At 42.5% G+C, this 26,973-nt stretch overlaps 1 protein-coding gene and 1 long non-coding RNA gene across 2 annotated transcripts in view; one reads left to right on the top strand and one right to left on the bottom strand.

Moving 5' to 3' along the window:
• The window catches only part of trappc9 (trafficking protein particle complex 9), a 417,688-nt gene that overhangs the window by 166,730 nt on the left and 223,985 nt on the right, over positions 1-26,973 (top strand).
• Positions 34-7,784, bottom strand: LOC117501290. Its single transcript, XR_004557997.1, has 3 exons — positions 7,680-7,784; positions 1,556-1,560; positions 34-46 (listed from the first exon to the last, which is right to left on the bottom strand). It is a non-coding gene; the product is annotated as an uncharacterized LOC117501290 (long non-coding RNA).

The raw sequence follows: 26,973 nt of genomic DNA, 5'->3' as shown, positions 1-26,973 counted from the left end.
TGATTATGATTGTTTCTGGACATCGTTGATGGTTGTTTCTCTGGAGCTTGTTAGAATGAGCTTTACCAAGAAATTAAGCTATTTTTACCTTTCACAAAATGTGCAACTTAAGTTCGCGAGCACATCTGCTGTTAAAATGTTTGGAGTGACACTCAACAGTCTGAGATCGAGCATTTTAGGTGAAGGCATTAAAGGAAGGTTAACGGAATATTTACTCATTGAGTTGGAAAAAGATTTGATGAGTAAAATACATGAATGATGGCACAAGAGCTGCTGTCACACACAGACACGTGCACACAGCACACGACTCAAGTAAGGCTCCATTAAATCCAGTGCAGCTTATCAGCTTGATCAGAAGGTTATATGTTCGGCTCCTGAAACAGAACAGTCTGTTCTGCCAACACAACGCGTTGTGATGTAAAAATACAATACTTTCTCTCAGCATATTCAAGTGTTACTGCTGTTAAGATTCCACGTCTGCAGGTTTTATGTTCTCGTCTGTTTTCAGGTCCAGAAATGCAGAATCTGTCACAATTTAATTTAATTTCAGTTTGCCACAAATGAAAGACCTTCACATTCTAAGTATGTTGAAGAGTAGCTGTTTGGTTGGATTGCACTGAGAAGAGCGCAGGCGTCCAAGCAAGACACACACACACACACACAGTGGGCAGAGTTTCTCGGGGCTAATCAAATCCAGTTGAGACGGAGGCAGTGTCGACTGCCTGCCTGCTATTTTTAGATGCCAGCCCTGCCGGTGGCAGTTCAGCTCTCCATACGGATACAGATTCCAGCTCATGATAAAGATATTTATAACTGCCACTGCTGTCTACCCGAGTACCAGTCTCCAGCTGGACAACTAAATGATTGTCTGTGGTCACAGGGTCAGCTCCTTATCTGATACAGATACATGTATATATGGACACACACAAACGACACCGAGCACTCCACTATTACTGAAAAAAATAAAAAGAGGAGGCCGGCCCCAGTGATGAGGTGGCAGAGTGACGATGGGGGTCTGACCGTGCCCCCCCCACCCCGAAAAATGTGGACGTAATGGGTGTGTCTGGTGATTTCTGGTGCGTTCTCACTGTCGTATTTAAAGTTTTATTTGCTCGTGTATCAGCACTTTTCCCAGTTGCACTTACCTGAAATAAAACTATGCAGCATTTTCTGAGGGTGCATTTGTAACCAAGCGTAGAAACGGTCTCCCTTCACCAGATGTCCAGATGTGTGGCTTCTCTGTAATCCTCTGCAGAATGCCACCTGACTTTCTAACATACAAGGGGCAACTGAAAGGATTTGAGCCTGATTCAGAAAAAGGGCGTGGGTCTCCGTCTTCTGCATTCTGAGAAAACAACATTTCTCAAGAATGTGTGAAGTTTTGACTCACTGGGTGCAACATTGAGGAGACCCACGCCCTGCCCTTTGTCTTACACCATCCAAGTGTTCTGTCTGATCTCGTGTGGGGTCATTAGGTCATAAGCACCTTCTTTGCATGTTTTCTGCCAGCAGCTGTGACGCAGGTTGGCACCCGGGGAGCAGTAAGTGCCGACACGGTGTCTGTGGCCTTCCTCAGCACCATCCTCCAGACACTCGGCTCATCAGGGCCTTCTGCTGGAGGTCCAGTCACAGGGACAAAGGGGAGGGCGGGGGTCCTCCCTGCCTGAGTTTCTGTATGTGAGAGTGAACCAGAGTAAAAATTTGAGTATGTGTCTCTCTCTCTATCTCTCTCTCTCTCAATGTGTCAGAGGTAGATAAAGCTTTCTTTCTTTCTTTCTTTCTTTCTTTCTTTCTTTCTTTCTTTCTTTCTTTCTTTCTTTCTTTCTTTTCTTCTTATGTGTGATCATACAGCGCTCAGGGAGCTTTAACATGAGCATATCTCTTCATATATGTCACAACCTATTTCTCAGAAATGATAGCTCAATATTTTTGTGACTTGGACAATGATGATAATTAGATATTCTTTAAAATTGGACTGGTTCCTCTCTATTCTTCTCTATCCAAAATTGGTTCTTCTCTACAAGGGTCAAGACAGAAGTCAGACTACCAGAGCAAGAATTTTAGCTGAGGAAGCTTTTGCGATTTGAAGCGAAATGTCCTCGCGTCAAGCAACCCAGTCTAGTTAGAGATTCAAGCTTCTCTGCTATATTCTTTAGAAGTGTGTTTGTAAGACTCTTAGTACTCTTTGGCAGCAGTTGTTACTTACTAATGACCACCCTCACTAATGAGGTTGATCCATATCAAGCAATTTAATCTCCTCAGGTAGATTAGGAGGCTGGAGGTGTCTGCATGGTCTCCCCCACACTTTTTTCCCTTCAATCAACCTAAGAGCTAACCTGTGTTGATGATGCTAATGAGAGATCATGTGGCTGTGAATCTCTGCTCTGCAATGTTGCCAGATACAGTTGCTGATTTCCAGTCTGAAAGCTGTTCAATAACCACCTTCAGTTACAATTATAATTTAAAACTACCCAATGTGACATTATTCTGCTGTAGCCAGGGGCTCAAATACTCAGTAACGGCAGATTGCATTGTTAAAACAACAACTGCGATATAGATGAAATACATCACACACTCCTAGTCGTGCTGTGCAAGTGTCCATGATTGAGTTTTTTGTTTGTTTGTTTGGTTTCTCAGAATGCAAAAGATGGAGATCCCTGCCCTACCCTTTGGTTTCATCACATTTTCTCTTCTCATCTAGTAATTCTCTAAAGCTGAACAGCCAGTCAGAGTGCAGTCTCTCACTGACTGGCACCAGTGTGCCACACTGAGCCAACTTGTGCCATGAGGCCAGTTTCCATCAATTTATTTGATTTATATAACACCAAATCACAACAAAGTTGCCTCAAGGCACTTCACACAAGTAAGGTCTAACCTTTGGAACCCCTAGAGCAAGAACACGGGTGACAGTGGTAAGAAAAAAACTTCCTCTCATGATTTGACGAAGAAACCTCAAGTGCGTCTTAAGTCTGGACTTGAAAGTCTCCACAGAATCTGACTGTTTTATTGATGCAGAGAGATCATTCCACAGAACAGGGGCATGATAACAGAAAGTTCTGTGACCTGCAGACTTCTTATTCACCAAGAGACAAAGTAGTCCTGCACCTTGAGAACGCAAAGCCCGGGCCGGTACATAGGGTTTAATTAGGTCAGCTAAGCAGGGAGGTGCCAGTCCATGAACAGTTTTATAGATTAGTAGCAGAACCTTAAAATCTGATCTCACTGGGACAGGAAGCCAGTGAAGAGACGCCAAAATGGGTGTAATGTGGTCAAACGTTCTGCTTCCTGTCACAAGTCTGACTGCAGCATTCTGAACCAGTTGGAGAGCCCTAATGCTGGACTGTGGTAAACCAGAAAATAGAACATTGCAGTAGTCCAATCTGGAAGAGATAAATACATGGATCAGGGTCTCAGCATCAGCCATAGACAGGATGGGACGGATCTTCGCTAGATTTCACAGGTGGAAGAAAGCAGTCCTAGTAATATCTCTAATGTGGAGGTCAAAGGACACACAATCATTGGCTAAATGTTAGCTGGTCAAATTGATTTCCATCGCAGGAACACCCCAGACAGCAAACAACCTTTAACCTTAACATTAGATGAATGGCAACATAAAGTTTGTTTGATAGCTTTCGTTAGGAGCCAACATTATTGCATTGCCATAAGGCAACAACAGGAGTAATTTATCCCCCCCCCACACACACACACACACACTAGATAGCTGGGAAAGGTAAACTCTTAAAACATCTACATTTCATGAGTTGTTTAACTGCAGACTTCTTGACTTGTGTCTTTTCTAATGTGATGTCTGCCATCAAACAAGAAAGCAGCAAGTCTTTTGTCACGCGTGTCACCACGACATGAAGGTCTGTGGCGTGGTATTCTATTGGTTTTGTGATCCAGGTGCTGCGACATAGATTTTCTTATTCATCCTCGATGATTTGGATCCTCGCTGAACTTCATTCATTTCTGTCAGTCCATCAGCTTTTCTCCTTTTTGCAGCTCTTCTGCTCGTGTGTACTTTCACTTTAACATATGCTGCTCGGTGGTGTTGTCGCCTTTGCGTGCGCAATTCTGACTAGTCAGCTTTGAGTCGTGCCCAACAGCATTTCAGGGGTGCTCAAAAGCACATAACTTGCAGCAAGGACTTACCTGGGCCCTGAAAGAGGTTCCAAAAAGGGTGCGGTGGACACGTGCTTATCAAGTCCCGTGTAGAGTCCAGGTCCGTGACTAAGTCTAGTCCCCTTGCCCTGTTCTGTGCTGAGATTTAACCCTACGTAAATAGGGTGTGGATGGACACATCTCAGATGCACCTGCACTTTGTGTTTCAGACCCTGTGCCATACACGATCCAGATAGGACGGGTCAGGTCTGGATGCGTACACTGATGTGTCGCACATTGCTGCATCCATCACACCACAGAACCACCTTGCATCCCAGATGGCACTTTAGTCTTTTATCTCCAGTTGCTGAGGTCCTCAACACTGAGGCACCTCCATCCTGGATCTTTCACAGACAGACATGACAAAATGACAAAATAGAGCCCCTAGGGCCTGATTTAGTGTGCCAGTATCCCTGATACCAGGTACACTCTGTGCTGTCAGTAACTCCTCTGGGAGGCTGTTGTTCCATGGATCCACCACTCTTATCCTCTAATCCAGACATGACCTTTTAAATAATTTCTTAGATCAGGAGCACGTTCACTTGCACTTCATTGCACACAAACTCTGACACATAACTGCATTCATGTGCTGGCAGCTAAAGAGAAAGAAGGAAAGAAAAAAACAATCTCTGCTGCTGATGGCGTCTGCAGTTTGCGAGTTTGAAACTTTGGCGTTAAGTGATTGTATTTGACAGATTGCTGTTCCAGCACAGAGGCTGCACAGAATAAAATAAATGAGTAAATCATTCATTATGAATGTTGGTTGTACTTAACTTTATTTTGTGCTTGTTTCTTTCAGAATAAATGTGTCCATGTATAATGGGCAGAGCAAAAACAGGCACACTTACCAGAATCTGCACAAAGAATGCACTCAGACGCTATATAAAACACAATAAACATAGAAAATGCATTAAAAAACAGTTTAGCTAAAAGCTTGTCTGTATAAAAATGTCTTTAACTGCTTTTCAAAAGTCAGTGGAGTCCATGCATCATGAAGACAGAGGGTGAGCATTCCAGAGTCTTGGTGCAACTGCTTGAAACAATCAATCCCCACCAAGTTTTAAAACAAATGTTTGGGACCGTCAGCAACCTCTGACCTGATGACCTCAGGGCCCAGGAAGAAGAACAAGGTTTCAGTAGGTCTGTGATGTACTGGGGAGCTCGTCCATGTAGGGCCCTCAAAGTTCAAACGAAAAATAATTCTGAAATTTACTGCCAGTCAATCGAGAGTGATGTGAGCTCTTCTGTTTGTGCCAGTTAAAAGTCTGACAGCAACATTCTGTACAGTGTGAAACTGTTCCAAACCTGATTTGTTAAGACAACTTAAAAAAAGTTACAATAATCCAAACAAGAAGAGACAAAAACATGAATAATCATGTCCAATTCAGTCTTTTACACCAGCAGGCTGAGTTTTGAAATATTCCTTAATGGAAAAGAACAATTTAAAACCAGCTGTTTGAATGATGCTTGAGGGACACTGAACTGTCAAAGACAACATCCAGGTTTCTAAGAGTCGACTGAACAGAGGAGCCTAAGAAGCTAATGTGTTACTTAATTTCAGGAATGTTGTTGAGTTAGGGTTAGGGAATGCTAAATCAGTTTCCTTTCTTTTTTCATGTCCGCCAAGGACATAAAAAAAAGAAGCATTTATTTATTTATTTATTTGTCTGTCTGTCTGTTAGTTAGCAGGATTACCTCAAAACTACGTACTGTGTGGATTTTGATGAAATTTGCACCACAGATAGATTTTCGGTCATGGAAGACTCCACTGAATTTTGGAGGTGGTCTGGATCCGGATTGGCAGACGTCAGAAATCAATCAATCAATCATTTTTTTTTATATAGCGCCAAATCACAACAAACAGTTGCCCCAAGGCGCTTTATATTGTAAGGCAAGGCCATACAATAATTATGTAAAACCCCAACGGTCAAAACGACCCCCTGTGAGCAAGCACTTGGCTACAGTGGGAAGGAAAAACTCCCTTTTAACAGTAAGAAACCTCCAGCAGAACCAGGCTCAGGGAGGGGCAGTCTTCTGCTGGGACTGGTTGGGGCTGAGGGAGAGAACCAGGAAAAAGACATGCTGTGGAGGGGAGCAGAGATCGATCACTAATGATTAAATGCAGAGTGGTGCATACAGAGCAAAAAGAGAAAGATACAGTGCATCATGGGAACCCCCCAGCAGTCTACGTCTATAGCAGCATAACTAAGGGATGGTTCAGGGTCACCTGATCCAGCCCTAACTATAAGCTTTAGCAAAAAGGAAAGTTTTAAGCCTAATCTTAAAAGTAGAGAGGGTGTCTGTCTCCCTGATCTGAATTGGGAGCTGGTTCCACAGGAGAGGAGCCTGAAAGCTGAAGGCTCTGCCTCCCATTCTACTCTTACAAACCCTAGGAACTACAAGTAAGCCTGCAGTCTGAGAGCGAAGCGCTCTATTGGGGTGATATGGTACTACGAGGTCCCTAAGATAAGATGGGACCTGATTATTCAAAACCTTATAAGTAAGAAGAAGAATTTTAAATTCTATTCTAGAATTAACAGGAAGCCAATGAAGAGAGGCCAATATGGGTGAGATATGCTCTCTCCTTCTAGTCCCCGTCAGTACTCTAGCTGCAGCATTTTGAATTAACTGAAGGCTTTTTAGAGAACTTTTAGGACAACCTGATAATAATGAATTACAATAGTCCAGCCTAGAGGAAATAAATGCATGAATTAGTTTTTCAGCATCACTCTGAGACAAGACCTTTCTGATTTTAGAGATATTGCGTAAATGCAAAAAAGCAGTCCTACATATTTGTTTAATATGCGCTTTGAATGACATATCCTGATCAAAAATGACTCCAAGATTTCTCACAGTATTACTAGAGGTCAGGGTAATGCCATCCAGAGTAAGGATCTGGTTAGACACCATGTTTCTAAGATTTGTGGGGCCAAGTACAATAACTTCAGTTTTATCTGAGTTTAAAAGCAGGAAATTAGAGGTCATCCATGTCTTTATGTCTGTAAGACAATCCTGCAGTTTAGCTAATTGGTGTGTGTCCTCTGGCTTCATGGATAGATAAAGCTGGGTATCATCTGCGTAACAATGAAAATTTAAGCAATACCATCTAATAATACTGCCTAAGGGAAGCATGTATAAAGTGAATAAAATTGGTCCTAGCACAGAACCTTGTGGAACTCCATAATTAACTTTAGTCTGTGAAGAAGATTCCCCATTTACATGAACAAATTGTAATCTATTAGACAAATATGATTCAAACCACCGCAGCGCAGTGCCTTTAATACCTATGGCATGCTCTAATCTCTGTAATAAAATTTTATGGTCAACTGTATCAAAAGCAGCACTGAGGTCTAACAGAACAAGCACAGAGATGAGTCCACTGTCCGAGGCCATAAGAAGATCATTTATAACCTTCACTAATGCTGTTTCTGTACTATGATGAATTCTAAAACCTGACTGAAACTCTTGAAGAAATGTGTCTTTGCGCTTGTTTCTTTCTGCGTTTAACTTCAGAAAACTATCATTTAACCATTGCTTGATTTCAGTCTGGCAATCAGTTAAACTAGACAATTTATGAAACTCAGAAACCTTAAAAGAACAATACAGCTGAATGTTATCAGCATAGAGATAAAAAATATTAATGTAACATTTAACAGTCTATCCAAGTGGGATTATATGTAGAAAAAAGGTCATACATGACCATATTCACACAAACGGTAAAAGATCACTCAGCCAAGTACGACATGAACCATTTTAAATCACACCGAGTAATTCAAAATGAATCCCTTAGCATATGTATCATGATCCTGTTATCATGTGTACAATGAAGTTTTCTTTATTTATTTTATTTTTCATTTGTTTTTAGATTCTGTGCAACGTAAGTGCTGTCACGTCAGTGCTGTCACGCACAATCAGTTAACGCCAACGTTTCAATCTTGCAAACTACTGACACTAGCAGCACCTGTTAGATTTCCTTTTCTTCTTCTTCTTTTCCTAAGCCTGTATTCCCGCTTTTGCGGTTTTCCTGTCCTGGGCCTCCTCCGGTCTCACTCCGAAGTGGGTCATATCTTCCTTGATGCAATCCATCCATCTCTTACGAGGTCGTCCTCGGGGTCTCCTTCCCGGTATGCTTGCTTCCCATACCTTCTTAACTGGGTTCTCCTCTTTCGTCCTGGCTACATGGCCACCTTAACTGTATCTCTCTAACTTTCTCATTTATGGTGTTTGTTTGTAGCTCTCTTCTGATGTCTTCACTCCTCTCTCGATCTCTCAATGTCACCCCCTTGATTCTCCTAAGCATTCTCATCTCAGTTGACTCTAGGATTCTCTCTTCCTTTTCTCCCATGGTCCAGACCTCCACTCCATACAGTAGTACTGGTCTTATGATGGTGTTGTACAGTTTGACCTTTAGTTAGATTTCCTTTTGACCTTGATAAATTGTGTTGTGTTGTCTTGTTTCCTCTCACAACTTTGTGCGCTCGGCTGGACAAACCCCAAGTTGAATATTCATGAAGGCGAGCATGCTAAGTTGACACTACGTGCTATTTTGCGATCTTGTTGTGCGTTGTTCGTAACAAAACATGCAGGTGACTTGCGAGTGCATTTGCATGTGCAAAACCTGTAGTAAATCAGGCTGTTGGTCTTTAGTTCCACCACAGAATGACTTATATTTGGTGAAAATGTGGAGTAAACGTCCACTTTGGTGGCTAACACTACAATTTGTGGGTATAATTTATTGGATTGGCTGTTGAAGTCGAACGCCACTTTGGCTACAAACAAGTTGGTCATAATTTATTTCTGTTGATTCTTATTGAGCCAAAAGGAGTCAAGTTGGAGTAAAAGCAGTGATCAGCCTGCGATTAGACTTAAAGTGTATCAAAACATCTTGGCTTTTGCTGGTGCTTTTTTTTATGCCTACTGTCAGTTGTTTTAAGGCTTTAATCTCCTTTAATTTGACTCTTTGGACTATTTAACACAACTGTCGACAGGCGCCAAATGGCGGAGTTGTGTGTTCTGTCGTATGTAGGTACTAATTGTAAGTGTCAGTCTGTGTTTGTATACTTTAGTTTAATCTTTGGCAGCAGGTCGTGGGACGTTCTCTGCTGCGCTGTGTCTGTCGTTTGGTTGGAAGGTGAGATAATATTGATAATAAAGGTCGGTGTCAACGTTTGGCAGGCTCCTCCACACGCTCGCCATGTCCCTGCTCCTCCAAGCTTTTTAGTGTGTTCACCTTTGCTGGAGGTTTACTTATTGTACCAACGATACTTTCAGACAGGGATTTGCTGCTGCAGAGGAACCCCGGACTTTAAAGCGCAGCAGTGCGCTGTGCACGTCTGAGTTTATCTGCGTACACACACCCGCTGTGCCTCCAGGTGACGCGCTCTGTGTCTTGGTGATAGGTGCACGGAGGAAACAAGAGTGAGGAGGAGGAAGATGGATGAGGTTTATGTGGGGAATGTGTACCTGAGAAGGGGCATGGATTTTTGGATGGAACCCCCACGGGGATCTGTGGATCACTATTAGATATGTGCAAGTCACGTATCAGAACTGAGTCCTGGCGACCTTGTGGAGGCTGCGTCCGCTCCCGTTCCTCATCACATCATGCTCCGGCAGAGATGCAGTCAAGCCTGCTGGCTCATCTCGCCCCCTGGTAGTGTTTTGTTAATCCCAAATGGTTATTTGACAGAAGGGTGTCGTTCCAGTCATCAATAAGCGCGTAGGATCCTCTGCGTTTTCTTCCTGGAAGTCTGCCACAAACGTTGAGCGGTATGATTTACGTCTGAGCCTTTGATTATTTGTCTTCTGATTAGCAGCTTGCTGCTGGGTATACATTACTCATGCATTAGTCACGCTGTCAGACATTTTGGGAAGTACACGCTTTATTTCCTTTGAGACACAGCAGAAACTGCAGATCTGCCTTGAGCATTTAGTACCTGTTTCCTGGATCCACTTACACAAGAGACGAAGGAGATAAGTCCGTCCCTGATGACCTGTTGCTGCTGTCAGCGCTCTGATGTGCCCCTGCAGTCCTTCCATCTCAAATCACCTGCTCCATTATGAACCTAACCCCAGGCACAGCACGATTTGTATTCGGCTTTCTAATTATCGTTCATGTAAAATGCAGACTTTGTCTGAGCTCCCAGGCAGCTTTTTATGAGCTGCAGTGAGACAGACAGATCAAGAGCGCAACCACTGGACTTGTTTGCCTCTTGGTTCTTTCAGATACAGTGAGATTTCTACCGATGTTTGTCTGTAGTCGTGGTATAGACTATAGAAACAGGTCAACTTGGCTTCAGCTTTTTAGCAGTTATCTGAAAAGTAAATATATGGATTTATTATTATTTTTTAGCCTTGACAGGAAGTCTGTGTTTTTGTCTTTTTGGCCGTATCTGCAAAACACAATCTGAAGAATCGCCTGCGGTGATATCTTTAATTTGGAAAGATTAATTTCATTCAGAATTGCTGGGTATACTCAGTGGAGTGTTTTCTTGGAACACAGATCTTGTCAAGGTCAAATGTCAAAGTTTGTCAGCGGTCATAATTTTCAGCCCACTGGTATAATCTTCAAAAACCCAAACAGACTTTCAAAGTTGTTGGCTGAATTCAGGGAACCTTCCTCTCACAGCACAGATCATATCAACCTCGTAGGTCAAAGCTCAAGGTATAATCAAAGACGATCTCCTACTGTCTGCAGTGATACGTTCAGAATGCCAAGAACAGCGTCAACACACGGGTCACGTTAAGGTTCATTGGAGGTGATAATTCACAGCCCACTGCTGTAATCCTCAAAACTCTTAAAAGCAGTTTCAGTCAGAACTGGACTATGGACTGTCCTCTTGCAACACTGGTTACGTTGATGTCAAAGGTCAATGTTAAATTGGATCACATAGTCTAAAATATATGAGTAACTTTATCTGAGGTTGAGATGAGATGTTGAAACATGGTTTTCTGCATAGACCTCTGCGCTACTGGGACTGACAAATGTATCGAACTGCTGATGTCAATGACGTTTTGTGATAGCATGAGGCAATGTCTGGTGAGTTAACATCTTCAGTAAAAGGTCACACACACACAGTGATTTCCCAAAAGACCTTCCAAATTTTGTTAGCAGTGAGGAAAAACTCCTTCTGGCATTTTTGAGGAAGAAACCTCAAGCAGACAGACACAGAGGAGTGACCCACTGCTTAGTCTGTTCTATCAATTCACAGACAATAAAAAACCCCCAAAAAGAAATACACACAAAAAAATTAATAGGGTGCAGCTGGCGCCATCGTATCAATGTCAATTAAAAGTTAATAATTACATCATTCCAACAAAGGCCAAATCTTCAGATTTTACAGACAACAATATTCTGTGTTGCCCCGGTTCTCGTTCTCATCTGCATGGTGTGGGTATGACCCCATTCATTCATTCAGCATGCTTACTCAAGCCAAGGCCCTGTTCTCGACAAAAATGCCTCAAGCAGAGAGTGAAAGAGAGCAGAATCAATCGGATGGAAGTACCAGCACCGAAGGTATTAGTATCACTAACAGTAAATCAACAGAGAAGTAGAGAGGGTACTAATGTGGTCAACAGCAGCTGACCCCAATGCTTCACTCATGAACCCAGAATTTAGATATAATGAGGCCGAGACCTGCAGAAAAAGAAGGAGAAAGCTGGTTAGATGCTACTCACATATGTTAGTCATATGAAAGGGAAAACAGGTGAGTTTGTAGTCTAGATTTGAAAGAATCCATAGAATCAGACTGTTTTATCTGAGCAGGCAGATTGTTCCATAGAACAGGTGCACGATAAAGAGAACGTTCTATGGCCTGCTGACTTCTTTTTAACCTTAGGGACACATAGTAATCCTGCATCCTGAGAACACAGAACACGGACCAGTACATAAGGTTTAATTAGATCGGCCAGGTAGGAAGGCGCTAGTCCGTGAATGATTTTGGAATTGTGTCAGACTTGTTTTTTTTTTTTTTTTTTTTGAATGAATGAATCAATCAATCAATTTATTCAGCACACACAGTCCAAAACAACAACAACAACAACAACAAACTTACAACAAAGAAAGAAAATGGATTAACAATGCATCCGTGTGACTGAAAGGGCATAGGCAGAAGCAAACACCTACCCCTTTAACCAAAAATAAAATTTTCTAGTCCAAAAGGAGTGAGGGGAAGTAAAAAACCCATCTATTCCCACTCTCATTTTCAACCACTTAAAACTATTCAGCATAAAGGACACAATCCACAGAGATAACAATACTCATTACTCATTACTCATCTTCAACCGCTTTTCCGGGTTCAGGTCGCAGGGGCAACAGCTCCAGCAGGGGACCCCAGACTTCCCTTTCCTGTGCCACATTGACCACCTCTGATTGGGGGATCCTGAGGCGTTCCCAGGCCAATGTGGAGATATAATCTCTCCACCTAGTCCTGGGTCTTCCCCAGGGTCTCCTCCCCAATGGACGTGCCTGGAACACCTCCCTTGGGAGGCGCCCAAGTGGCATCCTTACCAGATGCCCAAACCACCTAAGCTGGCTCCTTTCAAGGCGAAAGAGCAGCGACGCTACAACGAGCCTCCCACGGATGCCCAAACATCGCACCTTATCTCTAAGGGAGACACCAGCCACCCTCCTGAGGAAGCCCATTTCAGCCACTTGTACGCGCGATCTAGTTCTTTTGGTCATGACCCAACACTCATGACCATAGGTGAGAGTAGGAACGAAGATTGACCACTAGATCGAGAGCTTCTCCTTTTGGGTCAGCTCCCTTTTTGTCACAACAGTACGGTACAGCGAATTCAGTAGTGCCCCTGCTGTGCCGATTCTCCGGCCAATCTCACGCTCCATCGTCCCCTCACTCGTGAACAAGACCCCGAGGTACTTGAACTCCTTCATTTGGGGCAAGGCCGTATTCCCTACCCGGAGTAGGCAATCCATCGGTTTCCTGCTGAGAACCATGGCCTCAGATTTAGAGGTGCTGATCCTCATCCCGGCCACTTTAAATTCGGCTGCGAACCGCTCCAGGGAGTGTTGGAGGTCACTGGCCGATGAAGCCAACAGGACCACATCATCTGCAAAAAGCAGTGATGAGACCCTGAGCCCACCAAACCGGAAACCCTCCTTCCCCCGACTGCCTCGATATCCTGTCCATGAATATCACAAACAGGATTGTGACAAGGCGCAGCCCTGGCAGTGGCCAACCTGGGTGGGCATACTCCCAGGCACCCTCCAGGATCCTTGTGAGAGTAAAGAGCTGGTCGGTTGTTCCATGACCAGGACGGAACCCGCATTGTTCCTCTTCAGTCAGAGCTTCGACTATCGGCTGAACACTCCTTTCCAGCACCCTGGAGTAGACTTTACCAGAGAGGCTGAGTAGTGTGATGCCCCTGTAGTTGGCATACACTCTCTGGTCCCCCTTTTTAAATATGGGGACCACCACCCCAGTTTGCCACTCCTTAGGCACTGTCCCAGACCTCAACGCAGTGTTGAAGAGACGTCTCATCCAAGACAATCCCTCCACACCCAGAGCCTTCAGCATCTCTGGACGGATCTCATCAACCTCCAGGGCCTTGCCACTGCGGAGTTGTTTGACTACCCCAATGACTTCCACCAGGGAAATTGATGAAAATCCTCCATCAGCTTCCAGTTCTGCCTCTACTATAGAGGTTGCTCCGGTCTGATGCAGAAGTTCCTCAAAGTGTTCCTTCCAGCGCCGGATTACATCCTCAGTTGAGGTCAACAGAGTCCCATCATTACTGTAGACTTGTAGCTTGGATGGTTCCCCGTTTTCCCCTCCTGAGGTGCCTCACGGTCCGCCAGAAGTACTTTGGTGCTGACTGAAAGTCCTTCTCCATGGTTGCTTCGAACTCCTCCCCCACAACAGAGGCTGCTGCCCTTCGGGCCTTTCAGTACCTAGCCAGAAGAGGCCACCAGTGGCCTCTACTGGTGGTTGGCTCTCACTGCGGTATTGTATCACTTCCTGTTCCGGAGCATAGCAGTGTTTTGCTGTATCTGTTAGCTGTTTAATCTGCGCAGTTAGATTGATCTAGTTAACTAGATAACGATTTGTTTCACAGTGTAATCTTCACATGCCTTAACTAAATCACTCCCTCTGCTGAATCACCTCTAAATTATTTACACATTATTCACTTTGTGTGTTTTTAGGAATCTGCTAGCTTAGCGCAGCTACTAGCTCTTAGCTGGTTTAGCATGGCGGCTTCTCCTGTCTCTCCCGCACTTTTCTGCTCTGGGTGTGAAATGTTTAGTTATTCCTCGGCCTCCTTTAGCAGTAATGGTACTTGTAATAAGTGTAGCTTATTTGTAGCTTTGGAGGCCAAGCTGGGCGAATTGGAGACTCGGCTCCGCACCTTGGAAAATCCTACAGCTAGCCAGGCCCCTGTAGTCGGTGCGGACCAAGGTAGCTTAGCCACCGTTAGTTCCCCTCCAGCAGATCCCGAGCAGCCGGGAAAGCAGGCCAACTGGGTGACTGTGAGGAGGAAGCTTAGTTCTAAACAGAAGCCCCGTGTACACCGCCAACCCGTTCACATTTCTAACCGTTTTTCCCCTCTCGGCGACACACCCGCCGAGGAACAAACTCTGGTTATTGGCGACTCTGTTTTGATTAATGTGAAGTTAGCAACACCAGCAGCCATAGTCAGTTGTCTTCCGGGGGCCAGAGCAGGCGACATTGAAGGAAATTTGAAACTGCTGGCTAAGGCTAAGTGTAAATTTGGTAACATTGTAATTCACGTCGGCAGTAATGACACCCGGTTACGCCAATCGGAGGTCACTAAAATGAATATTGAATCGGTGTGTAACTTTGCAAAAACAATGTCGGACTCTGTAGTTTTCTCTGGGCCCCTCCCCAATCGGACCGGGAGTGACATGTTTAGCCGCATGGTCTCCTTGAATTGCTGGCTGTCTGAGTGGTGTCCAAAAAATGAGGTGGGCTTCATAGATAATTGGCAAAGCTTCTGGGGAAAACCTGGTCTTGTTAGGAGAGACGGCATCCATCCCACTTTGGATGGAGCAGCTCTCATTTCTAGAAATCTAGCCAATTTTGTTAAATCCTCCAAACCGTGACTACCCAGGGTTGGGACCAGGAAGCAGAGTTGTAGTCTTCCACACCTCTCTGCAGCTTCTCTCCCCCTGCCATCCCCTCATTACCCCATCCCCGTAGAGACGGTGCCTGCTCCCAGACCCCCAATAACCAGCAAAAATCTATTTAAGCATAAAAATTCAAAAAGAAAAAATAATATAGCACCTTCAACTGCACCACAGACTAAAACAGTTAACAGTTTTAACAGTTGTGGTCTGTTAAACATTAGGTCTCTCTCTTCTAAGTCCCTGTTAGTAAATTATATAATAATTGATCAACATATTGATTTATTCTGCCTTACAGAAACCTGGTTACAGCAGGATGAATATGTTAGTTTAAATGAGTCAACACCCCCGAGTCACACTAACTGCCAGAGCGCTCGTAGCACGGGCCGAGGCGGAGGATTAGAAGCAATCTTCCACTCCAGCTTATTAATTAATCAAAAACCCAGACAGAGCTTTAATTCATTTGAAAGCTTGACTCTTAGTCTTGTCCATCCAAACTGGAAGTCCCAAAAACCAGTTTTATTTGTTGTTATCTATCGTCCACCTGGTCGTTACTGTGAGTTTCTCTGTGAATTTTCAGACCTTTTGTCTGACTTAGTGCTTAGCTCAGATAAGATAATTATAGTGGGCGATTTTAACATCCACACAGATGCTGAGAATGACAGCCTCAACACTGCATTTAATCTATTGTTAGACTCGATTGGCTTTGCTCAAAATGTAAATGAGTCCACCCACCACTTTAATCATACCTTAGATCTTGTTCTGACTTATGGTATGGAAATTGAAGACTTAACAGTATTCCCTGAAAACCCCCTTCTGTCTGATCATTTCTTAATAACATTTACATTTACTCTGATGGACTACCCAGCAGTGGGGAATAAGTTTCATTACAGTAGAAGTCTTTCAGAAAGCGCTGTAACTAGGTTTAAGGATATGATTCCTTCATGTTCTCCAAGGATATGATTCCTTCATGTTCTCCAATGCCATATACCAACACAGGGCAGAGTAGCTACCTAAACTCTGTGAGTGAGATAGATTATCTTGTCAATAGTTTTACATCCTCATTGAAGACAACTTTGGATGCTGTAGCTCCTCTGAAAAAGAGAGCCTTAAATCAGAAGTGCCTGACTCCGTGGTATAACTCACAAACTTGCAGCCCTAAAGCAGATAACCCGTAAGTTGGAGAGGAAATGGCGTCTCACTAATTTAGAAGATGAATGAATGAATAAATGAATGAATGAATGAATGAATGAATGAAAACTGTTTATTTCGAACATTTGATACAACAACAATTAGAAGATAGATCAGTAAAGACAACAACAAAAAAGTTCCTACTGTTTACCCAACATGTCCAAAAAGGGGTAGGGTGAAGCATCAGCTTATTTATCCCTACCCCTTCTTCCCCACAACCAGTAATACCCTTTGCCACATATACACATAGATTCCTACACACCTAAACCGATATCTATCTATATATATATATATATATATATATATATATATATATATATATATATATACATACACATATATACACATATATATACACATATATATACACAAACATAAATATACACCTACACATACCTACTTACATACAAAATACTATATATTTACAAGCCGAAGCAAAAAACAAAAACACCCTAACCCTCATTACCCTTCCTCCTCCCTATACCTAGAAAAAACCATATTTTTGTACCACTGTTTGAACTGGTTCATGCTTGGACATTGCTTGAGCCCCACTCCCAATCTGTTCCACATCCTCACCCCACAGACAGAAATACAGAAACCTTTTAATGTTGTTCGTGCCCACTGATGCTTTAAATTAAATTTCCCCCTCAGACTGTAATCCCCTGATCTGTTAAAAAACATATTTTTAATATTTGCTGAAAGTAAATTGTTTATTGCTTTATACACAATTTGTACTGTTTGAAAATGAACCAAGTCTGTGAATTTTAAGAATTTGGATTGTAAAAATAGTGGATTTGTATGATCTCTATAGCCAGTATTATGAATAATTCTTATAGCTCTTTTCTGCATTACTGATAGTGATTGTGTTGTACCTTTATAAGTATTACCCCATACCTCTGCACAGTACTGTAAATATGGTAAAACCAGTGAGCAGTAAAGAATGCGGAGTGAGTTGTGGTCCAGAATATGTTTCGCTTTGTTTAGAACTGAAATGCTTCTTGACAGTTTACTTTGTATATGTTTTATATGAGTCTTCCAGTTTATCTTATCATCTATTATCACCCCCAGAAACTTATTTTCATGTACCCTTTCAATATCTACCCCCTCGACTTGTAACTGAACCTGTATGTCTGTATTACAATAGCCAAATAACATGTATTTTGTTTTACTTAAGTTTAATGATAATTTGTTTCTGTCAAACCATATTTTCAATTTTCCCATTTCTATACTGATCCTCCTCAGTAACTCCTGCAAATCCCCCCCTGAACAAAAAATGCTTGTGTCATCTGCAAATAATACTAATTTTAATATTTTGGAAACATTGACAATATCATTTATATAAATTAGAAACAGTTTTGGACCCAATACTGACCCCTGTGGGACACCACAAGGATTGTCCAAGCATGATGATGTATATTCCCCCAACTTCACAAACTGTTTTCTGTTACTTAAGTAGCTTCTCACCCAGTGCAACACCAACCCCCTAATCCCATACTGTTCAAGTTTATTGATTAATATGTCATGATTGATTGTATCAAAAGCCTTTTTAAGGTCTATAAATATTCCAACTGAATGTAATTTGTGGTCTATGGCGTTTGTAATCTCCTCAACTGATTCTATTAATGCAAGTGATGTTGAACTATGTGCTCTGAATCCATATTGACTATCAGTAAGTAATTTATGTTTATTTATGAATTTGTCTAATCTATTATTGAATAACTTTTCTAATAATTTGGAAAATTGTGGAAGCAAAGAAACAGGTCTATAATTTGTGAAGTGGTGTCTATCCCCAATCTTATACAGCGGCACAACCTTAGCTATTTTCATTTGATTGGGAAATTTACCGGTTTGAAATGATAAGTTACAGATGTATGTTAATGGTTCTACAATCCATTCAATGACCTGTTTTACCACCACCATATCAATTTCATTTAAATCGGTAGATGTTTTATATTTACAATTATTCACAATGTCTATAATTTCTTTTCCATCCACTGCTGTGAGGAACATTGAACAGGGATTTCTTTCTATGAGATTATTATCCCAATCCTCAGGTTGGGAATCGTGAATTTTTTCTGCCAAGCTTGGTCCAATATTTACAAAAAAATTATTAAAACCGTTGACTACCTCATCCTTATTTTCCTTCTTGACATTATTATCAATGAAATACTGAGGGTAACTGTTTTTTATTACCATTTTTGATAATGCTATTTAATATATCCCATATTCCTTTAATACTGTTTTTGTTATTATATAATATGTTACTATAATATTCCTTCCTACATACCCGTATAATATTAGTTAATCTATTTTTGTATTTCTTATATCTATTTTCTGCCTCTTTAGTCTTTAGTTTTATGAATTCTCTATACAGTGTATTTTTCTTATTACATGCATTTCGTAACCCTTTCGTCATCCATGGTCGAGCTTGGATTTTTTGTTTTCTGTAGTCTTGTTTAATTGGACAATTTTTATCATATAATGATGTAAATATTTGTAAAAAAGTTTCATATGCACTATCAACATCACTTTCACTGTATACCTTTTCCCAGTTTTGCTCCTGTAAATCCTTCTTTAGTGTGTTCATGTTTTCCTCTGTCCGCACTCGCCTGTATTTTATTTTCTCCTCTGGCTGATTCCGCCGATGGTTTCTATTATAAACGATGAAAACTGGTAGATGATCACTAATGTCATTGATTAATAATCCACTCACAGTGTTATTCTCAATATCATTGCTGAATATATTATCAATTAAGGTAGCACTATGGGATGTAATTCTGCTTGGCCTGGTGATTTTTGGATATAAACTCATACTGTACATTATACTGATAAATTCATCTGTTATTTTATGCTTATTTGGATTGAGCAGATCGATATTTAAGTCACCACAAATGAACACAGTTTTTTGATTAGTTTTTGAGAACATTTTTCCCATACAGTCAGTGAATGTTTCAATACGTTTGTTCCTTTGAGTTTCCGTCCCTGTTTTAACAATGCCATTTTATGTTTTCTGTTGACAAACCTCATTATAACTGCTCGCTTGTCTCCATCCTCTCTCCTGGGCAGGGGTGGCACGCTTCAATGTTATTACAGTCCATTTGAGTACCTTTAGATTGCAGGAAGTCAGCCACCTGTTGTTCCACTGAGCTGGCCTCCTGCTCGTTGGCCTCCCCTCCGCTGTCTTCTGACACCGCCCGTGCGTAGGATCGAGGTTTAATATGAATTCCTGTAATAATAACGTCGTTCATCCTTGTGTACTGTTCCAACTCCGCAACACGGTTCTCCAGGTACACCAAGATCTTCACTTAGCCTGGAAAAAGAGTCTGTTGCTCTTTAAAAAGCCCTCCGTAAAGCTAGGACATCTTACTACTCATCACTAATTGAAGAAAATAAGAACAACCCCAGGTTTCTTTTCAGCACTGTAGCCAGGCTGACAAAGAGTCAGAGTATTCCTTTAACTTTAACTAGTAATGACTTTATGACTTTTTTTGCTAATAAAATTTTAACTATTAGAGAAAAAATTACTCATAACCATCCCAAAGACATATCGTTATCTTTGGCTGCTTTCAGTGATGCCGGTATTTGGTTAGACTCTTTCTCTCCGATTGTTCTGTCTGAGTTATTTTCATTAGTTACTTCCTCCAAACCATCAACATGTCTGTTAGACCCCATTCCTACCAGGCTGCTCAAGGAAGCCCTACCATTAATTAATGCTTCGATCTTAAATATGATCAATCTATCGTTATTAGCCATCACTTGACCCACCTATCTTAGCTAATTATAGGCCAATCTCCAACCTTCCTTTTCTCTCAAAAATTCTTGAAAGGGTAGTTGTAAAACAGCTAACTGATCATCTGCACAGGAATGGTCTATTTGAAGAGTTTCAGTCAGGGTTTAGAATTCATCATAGTACAGAAACAGCATTAGTGAAGGTTACAAATGATCTTCTTATGGCCTCAGACAGTGGACTCATCTCTTTGCTTGTTCTGTTAGACCTCAGTGCTGCTTTTGATACTGTTGACCATAAAATTTTATTACAGAGATTAGAGCATGCCATAGGTATTAAAGGCACTGCACTGCAGTGGTTTGAATCATATTTATCTAATAGATTACAGTTTGTTCATGTAAATGGGGAATCTTCTTCACAGACTAAGGTTAATTATGGAGTTCCACAAGGTTCTGTGCTAGGACCAATTTTATTCACTTTATACATGCTTCCCTTAGGCAGTATTATTAGAAAGCATTGCTTAAATTTTCATTGTTACGCAGATGATACCCAGCTTTATCTATCCATGAAGCCAGAGGACACACACCAATTAGCTAAATTGCAGGATTGTCTTACAGACATAAAGACATGGATGACCTCTAATTTCCTGCTTTTAAACTCAGATAAAACTGAAGTTATAGTACTTGGCCCCACAAATCTTAGAAACATGGTGTCTAACCAGATCCTTACTCTGGATGGCATTACCCTGACCTCTAGTAATACTGTGAGAAATCCTGGAGTCATTTTTGATCAGGATATGTCATTCAAAGCGCATATTAAACAAATATGTAGGACTGCTTTTTTGCATTTAGGCAATATCTCTAAAATGAGAAAGGTCTTGTCTCAGAGTGATGCTGAAAAACTAAAAACTAATTCATGCATTTATTTCCTCTAGGCTGGACTATTGTAATTCATTATTATCAGGTTGTCCTAAAAGTTCCCTGAAAAGTCTTCAGTTAATTCAAAATGCTGCAGCTGGAGTACTAACGGGGACTAGAAGGAGACAGCATATCTCACCCATATTGGCCTCTCTTCATTGGCTTCCTGTTAATTCTAGAACAGAATTTCAAATTCTTCTTCTTACTTATAAGGTTTTGAATAATCAGGTCCCATCTTATCTTAGGGACCTCATAGTACCATATCACCCCAATAGAGCGCTTCGCTGTCAGACTGCAGGCTTACTTGTAGTTCCTAGGGTTTGTAAGAGTAGAATGGGAGGCAGAGCCTTCAGCTTTCAGGCTCCTCTCCTGTGGAACCAGCTCCCAATTCAGATCAGGGAGACAGACACCCTCTCTACTTTTAAGATTAGGCTTAAAGCTTTCCTTTTTGCTAAAGCTTATAGTTAGGGCTGGATCAGGTGACCCTGAACCATCCCTTAGTTAGACTGCTGGGGGGTTCCCATGATGCACTGAGTGTTTCTTTCTCCTTTTGCTCTGTATGCACCACTCTGCATTTAATCATTAGTGATCGATCTCTGCTCCCCTCCACAGCATGTCTTTTTCCTGGTTCTCTCCCTCAGCCCCAACCAGTCCCAGCAGAAGACTGCCCCTCCCTGAGCCTGGTTCTGCTGGAGGTTTCTTCCTGTTAAAAGGGAGTTTTTCCTTCCCACTGTCGCCAAGTGCTTGCTCACAGGGGGTCGTTTTGACCGTTGGGGTTTTTCCGTAATTATTGTATGGCTTTGCCTTACAATATAAAGCACCTTGGGGCAACTCTTTGTTGTGATTTGGCGCTATATAATTAAAATTGATTTGATTTGATTTGATTTACCTTGCAACTGTCTCTGGAGTCCTCCAAGTAACATATCCCGGAAGGACTCCTTCTTCAGTCTGACGGCTTCGTTGACCACCTGTGTCCACCACGGTGTTCGAGCGTTGCCGCCCCTTTAGGCACCTAAGACCTTCAGGCCACAGCTCCCGGCTGCAGCGTCAGCAGTGGAAGCTTTGAACATTGCCCATTCTGGTTCAATGCCCCCAATCTCCACAGGGATGCTAGAGAAGCTCTGCCGGAGGATTGAGTTGAAGATCTGTTGGACAGTGGGCTTCTCTAGATGCTTCCAGTTCACCCGCACTATCCGTTTAGGCTTACCAGGTCTGTCCAAAGTCCTCCCCCACCCACTGATCCTACTCACCACCCTGTGGTGATCAGTTGACAGCTCTGCCCCTCTCTTCACCTGAGTGTCCAGAACATGCGTCCTCAAATCAGATTATACGATCACAAAATCGATTATCAATCGTCGGCCTAGGCTGCTCTGGTACCATCTACACTTATGAGCATCTTTATGTTCGAACATAGTGTTCGTTATGGACAGTCCGTGACTAGCACAGAAGTCCAGTAACAAACGACCATTCGGGTTTCGATCAGTTAGGCCGTTCCTCCCAATCACACCTCTCCAGTTGTCTCTGTCATTGTCCATGTGTGAGTTGAAGTCCCCCAGCAGAACAATGGAGTCCCCCACCGGAGCCCCATACCGGACTCCATTCAGGGACTCCAAAACCAGCTGGTCATTAGTGGTAGGTGGCACATTTCTTTATGGTGGCATGACTCCAAATGCCCTCATTTTGTGAGATGCCATTTCCCTCCCCAGGGGCAGAAAATGGAAGAGAGAAAAACAGAGTGACTCACCTCAAAGAGCACAGTTCTTGACTCGTAACAACCCAGTATGGAGATGGTTCCAGGTAGCAGAGGCAAAATTACAAAAATTGTCTCTGCACAAGTATTTATGTACCTGACTTTATGTCCTTTTAATTTGGTGAGTTACAAGATGATAGTATTTATTGTTTTTGAGTTATTGTGTTAACCAATGGGATACAATGGATTCACCTGTCCATCAGTTCACTGCATTATACAGTAGACGCCTGGTCTTTTCTCCAACTGGTGCCACCAGCATGAAAAATACATCCAGTAAGTATAAACCAGACTGGTGCATAGCAGTCATTGAGAATATCACCCTGCCGTATGATGCTGCTTCAGTCTGGACAGGGCTTCGTCATCGTCGATATTTCAGAATGCCAGAAGTTCCATAATGACACTCATTCAACATCTGATTGCCATCGTCACCTTTGTATTGTTTGATTCTTTCATTTGTCCAGCCACAGTCAGTAAGCTGGTACGTTTAGACACTGGTAACAACTAGCAGTGCTAACTGCTTCAACGTCCCATGTCCACACCTCAGCTGTCCTGTTGAGGTCACGAACCCGATGTCACACACTTGCTAAAGCGGATACACTTGCATGGCTTTCTTGTAGATGCATGTAAAAATGCAACGTGGACAGCAAGCATTATTATTGGACAGTAAGCATTATAGCATACTGGGGTGGGATGGACGCTGATGGATGTTGGGTTGATTATTCCTATATGGGGTAGGGAGAATCACTGAAATTAGCCAGGTCTCTGTCACGGCCAGGTGAAACGTGGACTTCCCTTTGACCTTTTTCTGTGGTACTCAACACTAAGGCACCTGTGTGCATTACTCAAGGATTTCTCCAAACAACTGCAAAGACAGTTGTTGCCTTACGTCATTGGTTAGCATTGAGGTGTCAACTGTTTGGTAGGACTGAAACCACTAGGACCCTAAAGACACAGTCCTTTACTCTCCTGCAGAGGTATTGGCATCACCAAACACCTCTGTCCAAGGCAGTGGTGGACACAGCAAACCAAAAAGTTAGCTTTCATAACCATTAATCCCATAACTGAAAAGTTATCTTTTATGACGCTAAACTGATAAGCTGCCAAAAAAAAAAATGTATCTTTATTACAGATAACTGATAACATTTAGTATTGATTCGGAAGCGGTCACATCAGGTTACACTGTCGGCTTCTGATAAACCAGTTTCACTTTCACTTTTCGCTGCTGGGTAAATTCAAGGATCACAAACACATAAGAACACACGATAAATGAATGAATAAAAAAATAAAACCCCAAACAATGTCATCATCTTTCAAAAGCAGTAAAACACAGTATTTGAAGTCACAGTTTATCTCGGTATTAGATACACCATCATCCATCCATCCATCCATTTTCTTCCGCTTTATCCGGAGTCAGGTCATGGGGGCAGCAGCTCAAGCAAAGCCGCCCAGACCTCCCGATCCACACACACCTCCCCCAGCTTCTCTGGGGGAACCCCAAGGCGTTCCCAAGCCAGCCGAGAAAGGTAGTCCCTCCAGCATGTCCTGGGTCTTCCCTGGGACCTCCTCTCGATGGGACGTGCCGGGAACACCTCTCCAGCGAGGCGTCCAGGGGGCATCCGGAAAAGATGCCCGAGCCACCTCAACTGGCTCCTTTTGACATGGAGGAGCAGCGGCTCGATTCCGAGCTCCTCCCAAGTGACCGAGCTCCTCACCCTATCTCTAAGGGAGCGCCCAGCCACCCTGTGGAGGAAACTCATCTCTACCGCTTGTACTCGCGATCTTGTTCTTTCGGTCATGAGCCAAATCTCATGACCATAGGTGAGGATCGGAATGTAGATTGATCGGTAAATCAAGAGCTTTGCCCCCCTACTCAGATACACTGTCATTTACGAACTAAAAAGTGCCATTATGTCCATTAATGCATTGATTGGCAGAGTAAAAGACATGTAGTAAATATAAATTCTTACCTGTTAGTTTCAGTGGGATTCATCTGAATAAATAATCCACATAAAGCGTCCTTTTAAAAAAAAAAAATCCAAAACAGTGTCTAAACGGTGAAGAAAAGTCCCCTGCGCCGTGACAGCTCCACTCCCTCACCGAGTCTTGGCGATTAAAGTATCCTGTCAGCCACAAAGAAATAAAATAAAATCTTAAAATGAGTCTGTTTTGTTTTTGTGTCGAGCGGACGGTAACAGTGTAACGTCCAAAGTGAACCTGAATTACACTCCCCACAATGCTCCCTGCATCGACCAACCAATCACGTTTTGCGCTTAATGATGATGTCATCAGCAAGCAACAGGCAGCCAGTCTGCCACAAACACAAAACAGATGGACTAAAATGTTTGATTTTAGGGTTTACAAATGTTTTTGACTTAAACTTTGCTCACTTTACCAGCCAAAAAAAAATGTTATTGAACTGAAAGTTATCAGAATTACATTTATCGGAAGATAATGGTCTGATGATGGCTTTAAAACTTATCTGAAAAGATAATCCGCAAGCAAAAACATTAGCTTTGATAATTATCTGCTATCGGGTTAGCTGAACTGTTCCCACCACTGGTCCAAGGACCTCGTGATTTCAGAAGCTTTTCCCATGTGACTGTCGATCTCAAAGGCTGAGTACCCGCAGACATGAGCATCACTGTAAAGACTGAATCACTCCACAAATTCAGTCCTAATTTGTTAATTTGCCAGTGAAAATGTTAATTAGGTTTTGTTGAATCATTTGGGTTTAAACGTAACTAAGTTGTATCTATAGTTTCAACAGATCTTCCATTCTTACTTCTCTTATGGAGTTCTTTCCACTGCAGCATGACTGCTTTTTGATAAAAAAAAAAAAAAAACCCAAAAACCCCCCAAAAAAAACAAAAATCTGAGAACCACTGTGTCCTCTTACTATGAAATTCCACAGTGACAGATTTGACAGATTAAGTCTGTAATGCCTCCACAGATGGGAATTTGAGTAGTCAGACAAACGCTCTTGATGTGTCACATGATGTGTCAATATCTTTCTCACACATTACCGTCTCTGGTCCCTTGTTCTTGACATCCTGCGGTGTGTTTTGTCACAGATTCCTCTCAGTTTTGCCAGTTGCCTCTACAAAACCTCTCCCATCTAATTGCCACCTCAGAGCTCAACCCCGACTGCGAGGGGATGCAGAGTGTGACATTATACGTAAACGCTGTTGGCAGAAATGTCAGGATCATCATTTGGACACTTTGACCTTAAGAAGAAAAACCTTTTCCTCTGTACAGGCGTTGTGGTTTACCTTCAGTTTTGGTGTTATAGAACAGCCTCACGTGCTATAACCTCTATCGGCCATGTTGATAAAACCGTCGACCAGCGTCATGCGTTGATTGCCGTTGAGTCATCACATCGCAGAACTGATGGAGCAGTTCAGTAGAACTGTCATCGTGAGCTGCCTTCAAGCATAACGGAGCCGCAAATACAACAAGACGGCTTCCTTCCAAGTAAAACAAAAGATGGACCCTGAACCGGCTAAAGGATGATGTTGGTTATTGATGGATGAGGTAAATGTTGCACAGTGATGTCTGTCCGTGTCATGGGGCGAGCTGTGTTTTGTGCCGTTAGCAGGTTACCGCACGCCTCCACTCATGAACACATCCACAGGGGAAATTGTTTTAATGCTGTTTTAGGGAGACAGCAGGAAACTTTGTCGTGCTCAATATTGGATTTGGAATTATCATACTTGCTGTGGAGTTAACACTCTATTGAGAGTGCTGGCTTCCTTCACACCGCCTCCCCGTGGTTGGCTGTGATGGCCGGTTAGAACCCCGGGGTGCTTAACTGATTGCCTGGATGACTGACAGCAGGTGGACACGGGAGAGCTCGCCCCGGCACCACTCCATCTGAATGCCCTGAAGTCATTTTCCAGTTTCCTTTACCTCTGCAGAAGCCACTGGGTGATGAAATGGCTTCCCTGGCTGACGCCTGGTTCCCTGGTGCATCCTAAACAAGCACTGAGGATCAATTTAATGACTTAAGGCCACAGACTCTGAATTCATTAAAGTACTCTGTGTCCGTTTTTATGTCTGCCCGTCGTCTGACTCAATTATGAGCAAAAAGCCAGGATTGCGTCTTTAGATAATCCTACTATAATTAGTTTGT

The sequence above is a fragment of the Thalassophryne amazonica genome, chromosome 20, assembly GCF_902500255.1.
Source record: "Thalassophryne amazonica chromosome 20, fThaAma1.1, whole genome shotgun sequence".
Taxonomy (NCBI): domain Eukaryota; kingdom Metazoa; phylum Chordata; class Actinopteri; order Batrachoidiformes; family Batrachoididae; genus Thalassophryne; species Thalassophryne amazonica.
Note: the sequence above shows the minus strand (reverse complement) of the source record. Positions and strands in the feature narration are given on the sequence as shown.